The 10289-nt window shown below is 42.4% G+C and overlaps 1 pseudogene; it reads left to right on the top strand.

Annotated features, from left to right (window-relative positions):
* The first annotated feature begins 963 nt into the window (after positions 1–963).
* LOC146170857 (uncharacterized) lies at positions 964–10013 on the top strand (annotated as a pseudogene).
* Positions 10014–10289: the final 276 nt, after the last annotated feature.

The raw sequence follows: 10289 nt of genomic DNA on the forward strand, positions 1-10289 counted from the left end.
TGCTAGTGTCAAAAGTCAGTTACAAAGGCATGATGCGGAACGATACAGGGGTGCCTTAATTCGATCTCGTGTCAAGCGTGCTTTCCACTGCGAACAGCCGACGCGGCAAGCTTTGCTTGATGAACGTCATCATGCGACTGCAAAGCTGATTCCGGGAATTATGCGTAATGGCACATTGGTTACGAGTACGAATGAGGTTACGTCCGCATTCGTGGATTATTACTCGATTTTGTTTAGTGCCACTCCTCCTGTAAGAAATTCTAACATCTCGCGTTTCACATCCCTGGTGAGCACTTTATCAGAAGATGATTGTTCTGTAACTAGTAGCTCTTTCACGCAGCAAGAGGTAGAAGTGGCAATTGATCAATTACCTCTCTCAAAAACGCCTGGTCCTGATGGCATTTCCTCTGAATTTTACACAGCTTTTAAAACTGTTCTTCTTCCTATCCTGCTAGATGTCTTCACGATAAGTTTTAATCCAGAAGCCCTTCCCGAGATTTTTACAAAATGCCACACAGTCCTAATTCCAAAGAGTACTGATGAAGAAAAATACGCTCAGTGGAAGGCTATAGACCAATCACACTGGCAAGTGTGGATTACAAGATTTTTGCCAAAATTTTATCAAATCGCCTACAGTTCGCAATGTCGGTTCTCATTGGCCCTCACCAGACGTGCGGCTTGAGGGGCCGAGCCATACAAAGTAATGTACATATTGCGCGGACAGTCCGCGAATCGTGCTCCGGCTCTCACGATCAGGTTGCTTTACTTCAGGTCCACCTCGCAAAAGCATTTGATCGAGTTCGTCATTCTTTCCTGTCTTCTCTTCTGGAACGAGCGAGCGTTGGTTCTGTAGTACTGAAGGGGGTGAAACTTTGCTATAGAAATTGTTCGACTCGCCTAATTGTAAATGGCCACCTATCAAACCCCATACCAATCAACTCTTCTGTGAAGCAAGGCTGTCCGATGTCTCTACTGCTTTTTGCTCTTTACTTGGAACCACTTTGTCAGAGTGTTTTACATAACAGTAGTATCCATGGCTTCCCTCTCCTTGGAAATGAGGTTAAAGTGCTTGCATATGCGGATGATCTTGCGTTTCTCTGCACTGACAAACCAAGCATAGAATAAGTTATATCCAGCATAGAAGAATTTGGCGTTGTGTCTGGTGTTCAGATGAATCACTCCAAGAGTTCCGGCCTTTGGTTTCGTTCGTGGGGCTCGACACCACCCCTATATGCAGAAATTGAATGGTCATGTGTGCCACCTAAATATCTAGGCGTTCCACTGCATGCATTTAAGTCAAGTTCAAATTACTGGAAAGAGCGCGTTCCAGTAGTCCAGCGTTATGCTAATACATTTGTCCCCTATCGGCTTTCAATATTCGGTCGGGCTCAGGCCTGTAACATGTTTTTGGCGACAAAACTTTATTATGTGCTTCAGGTACTCCACTGTGCTAGGCATTACATCCAGCGCTTTCACCGAATATTTGCAACGTTTATTTGGTCATCCAATTTTGAACCGATTCGGCGTGATAACCTATTCAGACCTGTTTGTGCTGAGGAGCTCGGCTTAGTGCATCTGTATGTAAGGCAGTTAGTTGCCCGTTTCTTCTTTTTTCGTGATTGTTCACATCCGATTATTAGAGCATTGCTACAAGTTAATTTCATGAATCTGCTTCCCGACTTAGTGGTTTCTTCAGATTTTACTGATCGCCCGCAGTTACTTGGATTTATGCAAGACGTTTATGCTTCAGTGAGGTTTTTGATAGTACGATTCTCGAATGAGTACTTATATTCTGTTTCGCGCAAGATACTATACAAGGATTTGGTAGCAATGCTTTTTCCGCCACCACTGTATTGCTCTTTATACTTTGGCATTAAAGGTCATGATGTGTTAAAAAGGGTGCGCTAAATGCAGACTTCTCCTTGCACGAGAACATTTTTCTTTAAATTACACACCGAAGCTCAACCTGTTAACACATGGCTCCATGGAAAAAATATTTTTGTATCTTCTGTAAACTGCCGTCTGCGTAATGTACCCGAAACTATTGAGCACTGTTTTATTAATTGCAAAGACGCAATTCTTCTTGCAGCGGTGCAATTCTGGTGCAGCGGTGGCGTAGCGGTAGAACATCCGCCTCGCATGCAAGAGGACCGGGGTTCAAATCCCGGTGCCGCGCAATTCTCCACCGGATGACAAAAAAAAAACTCCGCGTGTTGATGGAATTGCATATACAGGTTTGGGGTGCGACCTGATGCCGGTGAACACCTCCGGCAACGCACTCCCTCACCAGAACAGGAGTTGGCCACCCTGGTGCAGTAATTGGCCACAACCTCCTATGATAAGCTCCATAAAACCCCGGCCCTCAGTCACCAGCGGCTGCGGAACAACTGACCACGGCGGCGGTCAGACCTGTGACGCAGCAGGGGGTGCTAAGAAAGCCTGGCTCCGCTGGACAGGCCGCCATTGGAAACTGACCCTGGCAACGTTTAATGCTAGAACCCTTGCTAGTGAAGCTAGTTTAGCAGTGCTGTTAGAGGAACTAGAGGGCATGAAATGGGATGTCATAGGGCTTAGTGAGGTTAGGAGGCCGAATGAGGCATATACTGTACTGAAGGATGGGCATGTACTGTGTTATCGAGGCTTACCAGAGAGGCGACAACTAGGAGTAGGTTTCCTTGTCAATAAGTATATAGCGGGTAATATAGATGAATTCTATAGTATTAATGAGAGGGTTGCAGGCATCGTAATTAGGCTTAATAAGCGGTACTAGGCGCCAACACTGTTTCATCTGGAAGCCGCCATCGTGAAAACGCGGATTACGCTGGTCACCACCCGGTTCAAGGAGGCGTCGTTGTCGGCTGCGTTGTGACCTGCTACGTTTGCTTCCACGTGACCTCAGCCACTATAAAAGGAACACCTTCATCGACGTTCGCGGCACTTGGCAGTAGCGACGAGAGCGTTGGAAACGTCCTAATCTACTTCTGCATTCATCGCAGGTTAGTGAAAACAACACATTGATCTTAAGCATTATTGTTGGCCCCTCGTCGCTGCTGCCAAGCGTTTTCATTTCAGTTCATTTTATTTGCTTTCAAGTGAAAGTGGTTTTAAGGGAAAGTGCTTTGTGAACTTGTGCTGTTCTCCGTCTGTTTGCTGAGGCCTATCGAGTGTTTTGCAGAGAGACATATTTTCAAAAATGACTGGGAAAGAGGCGGTAAAAGTGAAAGATGAGTTTAAAGCTGATATCGCAAAGCTACGAGAAGAAATTAAAGCTGAAATCAAAACATTTCGTGAATCGATGGAGCGAGAAATGCGTAATGAAATTAGAGAACTGAAGAGTGAAAAACAAGGCTTAATTAAAAGCATCGAGTTCGCACATGACTCTATCAGAGAGCTTGAGGAAAAGCTAAATGCAGAGATCGCTAAAAACAAGAACCTTGCTGAAGAAAATGAGACCCTTCAGTCATTGCACACGAGTCTGGAAGGTAAAATGCTTGACTTGGAGAAACGACTTACTCTTTCTGAGCAATACTCGAGAAGAGCCAACCTAGAAATTCAAGGAGTCAACAAAAATGACAGCGAGTCTGTGTTTGACATAGTCTCAAAAATAGGAACTGCAATTAGTGAGCCTATTGAAGAACGGGATATTGAAGCCTGTCATAGAGTGCCGACACGTAAGGCAGACAAGTCGAATATTGTGGTTAAGTTCTGGTCTCAAGCCAAACGCGACAAGGTACTTCAGAAAGCCAAAAAAATGAGGCTGACAAACACTGATGTTGGGATAGAAACTTCGGACCCTATATACGTAAACGAACACCTCTGCCCAGCACAAAAGAAACTGCTTGCATACGCTGTTAAAAAAAAGTATGAGCATCATTGGAAGTCTGTCTGGTCGCAAAATGGAAAAATTTTCATGAGGCAATCTGATGGCTCGGCGGTTATGCCGATAACCAGCGAGAAAGACCTTATCAAGATCTTCTCGTCGGAAAGCAGTCGTGCTGAGTTAGAAACAGGCGATATTCATAGCTCACCTAGCAATTGAAATGGGGCGTCCTTCTGCTTGGTAATCCGTAACAATTAAAAACAAAATGGCCTATCACGAACTTGCACTACCACAACAGGTGAAACTAAAGGACCGAAGGAGTGAAACTGCCCTGCACTTTAATGCCCGCTCAGTAGGAAACAAGGAAGAAGAAATCACGTTCTTGTTAAGACAGTTCACTTTTGAATTTACGGTTTTGATGCTCACTGAAACATGGTATCAATCTGGCTGCAAGATGTTGGAATTACCCGGTTACGAAACCTTCTTCCTTAACAGACCAAATAAACGAGGCGGCGGTGTCGCTATCTATACTCTCGCGTGCAAAAGATGCCACATTCGGCCTAATCTTAGTGAGGTTACAGAAGATTATGAAGTTTTAACACTGCAAAATCGAAACCAAGTGATCTCTGTTGTATATCGCCCCCCAAATGGAAACATGAAGGCTTTTACAGATTATTTTGACCAGATTCTAGAATATGCGTCACTGAACAAATGCTCGCTTTTGTGCAGTGGTGATTTTAATATCAATATGCTTGACCAGAATGCTACTGTACGTGATTTTAACATGAAACTTATGTCCTGCGGTTTTGTAAACTTAATAGAAACACCAACACGTGTCACGTGCACTAGTGCGACTGCACTTGATTTATTAATTACGGATATTGAAACCAGTGTACTCTCTTGCGGTACAATTGCTTCTGATGTAAGTGATCACTGTCCGGTATTTGTCGTTTTTAGGAATGAGCATGTTAAGCGAAACATTGTGAAACAGTCCATACGTGTGCAACGCATCAACGATAGCTCATTGGAAGCTTTTAAGCACGATATTATGAACTTTGACTGGTCTTGTGTGTTGCAGAAAACGAGCGTCAATGATGCGTACGACCTATTTTTTCACTATTTCCTTCGTTTTTATTCGAAGCACTTTCCGCTGGAAGTACACACCCCTCCCAAAAAGATAAGAAAACCATGGGTTACAAAAAAATTGTTCAAAATGATAAAGGACAAAAATCGTCGGTATCAAATGTTCCTTCGAACACGCACAGAAGATGCGCTGCTTTCTTTCAAAAAGTTAAGGAACCGATTGAACGCGGAGCTACGGAAAGCTAAAAATATCTATTATCAGCGGCTCTTTTCTAACGTCAGTTCAAGTAGACCTGATATTACCTGGAAAGCTTTAAATGATGTCCTTGGTCGCCGTGTAAATAACCATGCTACGAAAACGATGCTTGTCAGTGGAAACGAAGTAAGTGGAAGAGCACTCGCACAACACTTCAACAAACATTTTCTTAATAGTGTTACTTCATCTCAAGATCCGACAGGCACCCTTATCGCCGGTTATCATAGTCAGGTTAGCGAAACTATATTCTTCGAGCCAACTGATGCAAGTGAAGTTTACAACGTGTATATGGGAATTAGTAATAGTAAAGCCTTAGATATAAACGCCATGCAGATGACACCGTTGAAATATGTCATATCTATAATTTGTCCCCTGCTTTCTCATATCTATAATCTGGCACTTGAATCCGGGGTTTTTCCCAACGGAATGAAAACTGCAAAAGTGTCAGTAATTTATAAAGGGGGCGACCGAAACTTACCAGGAAACTATAGGCCGATTTCGGCGCTCCCCGTGTTTTCTAAGGGACTGGAAAAGGTTATCTCTTCAAGAATAACGAAGTTTTTTGATAAACATAAGGTAATATCTGAGTCGCAGTTTGGTTTCAGAACAGGCAAATCAACAGAAACAGCCTTATTAGCAATGAAAGAAATTATCTTGAACAATATTAATGAGAACTTGTATACGGTGGGCCTTTTCCTTGATTTTAGTAAGGCATTTGACTGCTTAAATCATGCGATCCTTGCTTATAAACTTCAAATGTACGGAATCCGTGGTAAACCACTCAGACTGCTTGAAGATTACCTCCAAAACAGAAGCCAGTCAGTATCTGTAGATAATGAACTTTCATCCCCTTTAACTATTAGCTGTGGTGTCCCGCAAGGGAGCGTACTTGGACCCCTTTTGTTTAATACCTATATAAATGACATTGTAACTATAGATCCTTCTATTCATTTTGTAATTTACGCCGATGATAGCACATTACTTCTTTCAGGCCATAATCTCAATGATGTAATAGCGAAAGGTAACGACCTACTGGATAGATTATCTAGGTGGTCAATGATGAATAAATTAAAGATAAATCCTACAAAATCGAAGGCTGTAATATTTCGCGCAAGAAATAAGCCGACAACACCAAACTGTGTACTGAAGTTTGAAAACCAACAAATAGAAATTGTTGAAGAACATAAATCCCTTGGTGTATATTTTTCATCTCATTTAAACTGGACTGCTCACGTTGAACATATCTGCAAAAAACTCTCTTCTGCCTGTGGGGCCTTCTCGCGATGTCGTGCAACTCTACCTATGAAGTGTAAACTACAAGTTTATTACGCATTATTTTTTTCTCACCTTACTACTGTAGTTTAGTGTGGGCCACTATGACCAAGACAAACACAAATAAGCTTCTCGTATTGCAAAAGAAAATTGTTAGAATAATAGCTAATGTTGATTATGCGACCACCTCCAAATATGCATTCCAAGCTCATAGTATTATCTGTGTTGATCAATTGTATAATTATACGTTACTACAAATCATGTATTTTTCGAAGGCATCCGTTGCCGAATATTATTCTTCCTTAGCATCTTTGGAGACGCATCGTGCTAACATGCACACAAGAAGTACTAATGCATGGAATGTACCACGTTTTCGCACTGATTATAAATTACAAATGCTGTCTTACAACCTGCCCCATGTTTTAAACACTTATCAAAGTACAATAGGATACACAAAAGCCGAGCTGCGCAAATATTTTGTTAACATGTGATTTTATGCTTCTGTTTGTAGATTGCTGAATGTTTGCCCACTTTACATTTTTCCCTTAAAAACTGCGCATTTCAACTGTTTTTCTCTTTGTGCCATTTACTTTAAAGCTTATTGTGAATTTCCGTGTGTGTTTTGTTATTTGAATGTGACTACTGTATATATGACAGATTTGGAGATTTCCTTCACCACTCGTCTGCTGCTGCTTGTAAGGGTTTCCTGGACACTGTCAAGCTGCGAAGGCAGCTTTTATCCGGGAAACCCTCCAGTTGAACCTGGAAATAAACTTATTATTGTATTGTATTATTGTATTGTATAAACTGAAGGTTGTACAGGCCTATGCACCTACATGTAGTTATGATGACCAGGCAGTTGAAAGCTTCTATGAAGATGTAGAATCGGCAATGCGAAAAGTAAAGACGCAGTATACTGTACTAATGGGCGACTTCAACGCCAAGGTAGGGAAAAAACAGGCAGGAGACAAGGCAGTAGGTGACTATGGCATTGGCTCTAGGAATAGCAGGGGGGAGTTACTAGTTGAGTTTGCAGAGCGCAATAACTTACGAATCATGAATACCTTCTTCAGCAAACGGAAGAACCGGAAATGGACGTGGAAAAGTCCTAACGGAGAGACTAAAAATGAAATCGACTTCATAATGTGTTCAACCCCCGCCATTGTGCAGGATGTAGAGGTAATCGGGAAAGTTCGATGTAGTGACCACAGGATGGTGAGGTCCCGAATTAGCCTAAATCTGAAGAAGGAACGCAATAGATTAGTAAGAAAGAAACCCATCAATGAATTAGCGGTGAGGGGGAGGGCAGAAGAGTTCAGGATCTCGCTAAAGAATAGGTATTCAGCTCTAACTGAGGATGGCGACATTACCCTAGAGGCAATGAACAATAATTTCAGAGATATCATTACTGAGTGTGCGGTCGAAGTAGGCGGAAGGATAGTTAGAGAGGATACCGGTAAGCTGTCTAAGGAGACGAAATATTTGATTAAGAAACGGCAGAGTATGAAAGCTTCCAATCCAACAGACCAGATCGAATTGGCCGAGATATCAAAGCTAATCAATAAGCGCAAGGTGGCCGATATAAGGAAGTATAACATGGAGAAAATTGAGCATGCTGTAAAGAACGGGGGAAGCCTTAAAGCGGTAAAGAAGAAATTGAGCATAGGCAAAAACCAGATGTATGCGATAAGGGACAAGGCGGGCAACGTCATCACTAGTATGGACAAGATAGTCAAAGTAGCCGAGGAGTTCTATACAGATCTCTACAGTAGCCAAAGTAGTCAGGAACGTAATGAGATTGGCGTTAGGGAAAAACAGTCAGACGTTCCACCAGTGACGAAGGACGAGGTCAAGAAAGCACTAAAAACTATGAAAAGGGGGAAATCAGCTGGAAAGGATCAGATAACTACAGATTTGCTGAAGGACGGGGGGGATATCGTGCTAGAAAAACTGGCCACCTTGTATACGCAGTGCCTGGTGTCATCGACGGTACCGGAACCATGGAAGAATGCAAACATTATCCTCATTCACAAGAAAGGGGACTCTAAGGACCTTAAAAATTGCAGACCAATCAGCTTACTGTCTGTTACGTATAAGGTATTTACTAAAGTAATCGCTAATAGAATCAGGACAACCTTAGACTGCAATCAAGCAAAGGATCAAGCAGGGTTTCGGAAACGGTACTCTACTATCGATCATATCCATACCATCAATCAGGTGATAGAAAAATGCTCGGAATATAACCAGACCTTATACATAGCATTCATTGATTACGAAAAAGCATTTGACTCAGTTGAAACCTCGGCGGTGATGCAGGCATTGCGAAATCAGGGGGTAGACGAGCCGTACGTGAAAGTGCTGGAAGATATATATAGTGGCTGCACAGCAACCATAGTTCTACATAAAGAAAGCAACAAAATTTGTTTAGAGGAAGTATTCAGAGGCTTGGAATGGGAGCAGTTAGGCATAAGGGTAGATGGAGAATACCTCAGTAATCTGCGATTTGCTGATGACATTGCCTTGCTAAGCAACTCGGGGGATGAACTGCAAATAATGATTGATGACCTAGACAGAAAAAGTAGAAAGGTAGGCTTGAAAATCAATATGCAGAAGACTAAGGTAATGTTCAACAGCCTCGGGAAGGAACAGCAGTTTACATTAGGTAGCGAAATACTGGAAATAGTAGGCGAATATGTCTACTTAGGACAGGTAGTAACCGCAGATCCGGACCATGAAAAGGAAATAACAAGAAGAATAAGATTGGGATGGAGCGCATTTGGCAAGCACTCGCAGATTATGACTAGCAGCCTACCGGTATCGCTCAAGAGGAAAGTATACAACAGTTGCATCTTGCCTGTACTCACCTATGGGGCTGAAACGTGGAGGCTAACCAAGAGAGTTCTACTTAAGTTGAGGACAACCCAGAGGGCTATGGAACGAAAAATGGTAGGGGTAACATTAAGAGATAGAAAGTGTGCAGAGTGGGTCAGAGAAATAACTCAAGTTAACGACATTCTAGTGGAAATTAAGAAGAAATGGACATGGGCAGGACATGTTGTGCGAAGAGAGGTTAACCGATGGTCGCTGAGGCTAACAAACTGGATTCCAAGAGAAGGAAAGCGTAGCAGGGGGAGGCAGAAAGTTAGGTGGGCGGATGAGATTAAGAAGTTCGCAGGGGTCAAGTGGATACAGCTAGCACAGAACCGGGTTAAGTGGAGAAATATGGGAGAGGCCTTCGCCCTGCAGTGGGTATAATCAGGCTGATGATGATGATGATGATGAATTCTTCTTTGGGATGTGCTGCAAAGAACTCTAAAGAAAGACTTTGTTCTGAATTCGTACAGTGTGCGGTATCTTGCTGTTACACAATCTGATTACGAACCATTTGACATCTTTTTCCTTATTGGACTTCATAGCTTGTGGAAGACACGCATGTCGCATCGCAACGCTGAACCTGTTGTTCCACCTAAACTCCATTTTAGCAGAATGATGCTGCAACTGAAGGACACTTATGATGAAAAGGACTTTCAACCTGATTGGTTTCCGCTGGTGGCACGGTGCTTATTTTTGCCTGCCTTTTAAAAAGTTGTCTTCTGTTGTGCATCTCATCAATGGCTGAATGAATTGTAAATAGTCTGTGTTCATAACCCTTTTTGTATAATAAATGATATGTAGAAAAAAAAAGGCCTCAGTGGCGCATTGGATTTGCATTACGTACCTGACCACTTAGCGAGTAACAATATGTTCGAATCCGGAGTTCACCTTTTTTAAAAATTTGTTTTTTTTTAAATTGCAACATTAAATTACGTTACTAATATCTTTTCTTCAGAGAGTTTCCCTTTAGGTTGCACCGTGTAA

This window comes from Amblyomma maculatum, unplaced genomic scaffold, assembly GCF_055883805.1.
Source record: "Amblyomma maculatum isolate TAMU_Amacu unplaced genomic scaffold, ASM5588380v1 scaffold_34, whole genome shotgun sequence".
NCBI lineage: Eukaryota > Metazoa > Arthropoda > Arachnida > Ixodida > Ixodidae > Amblyomma > Amblyomma maculatum.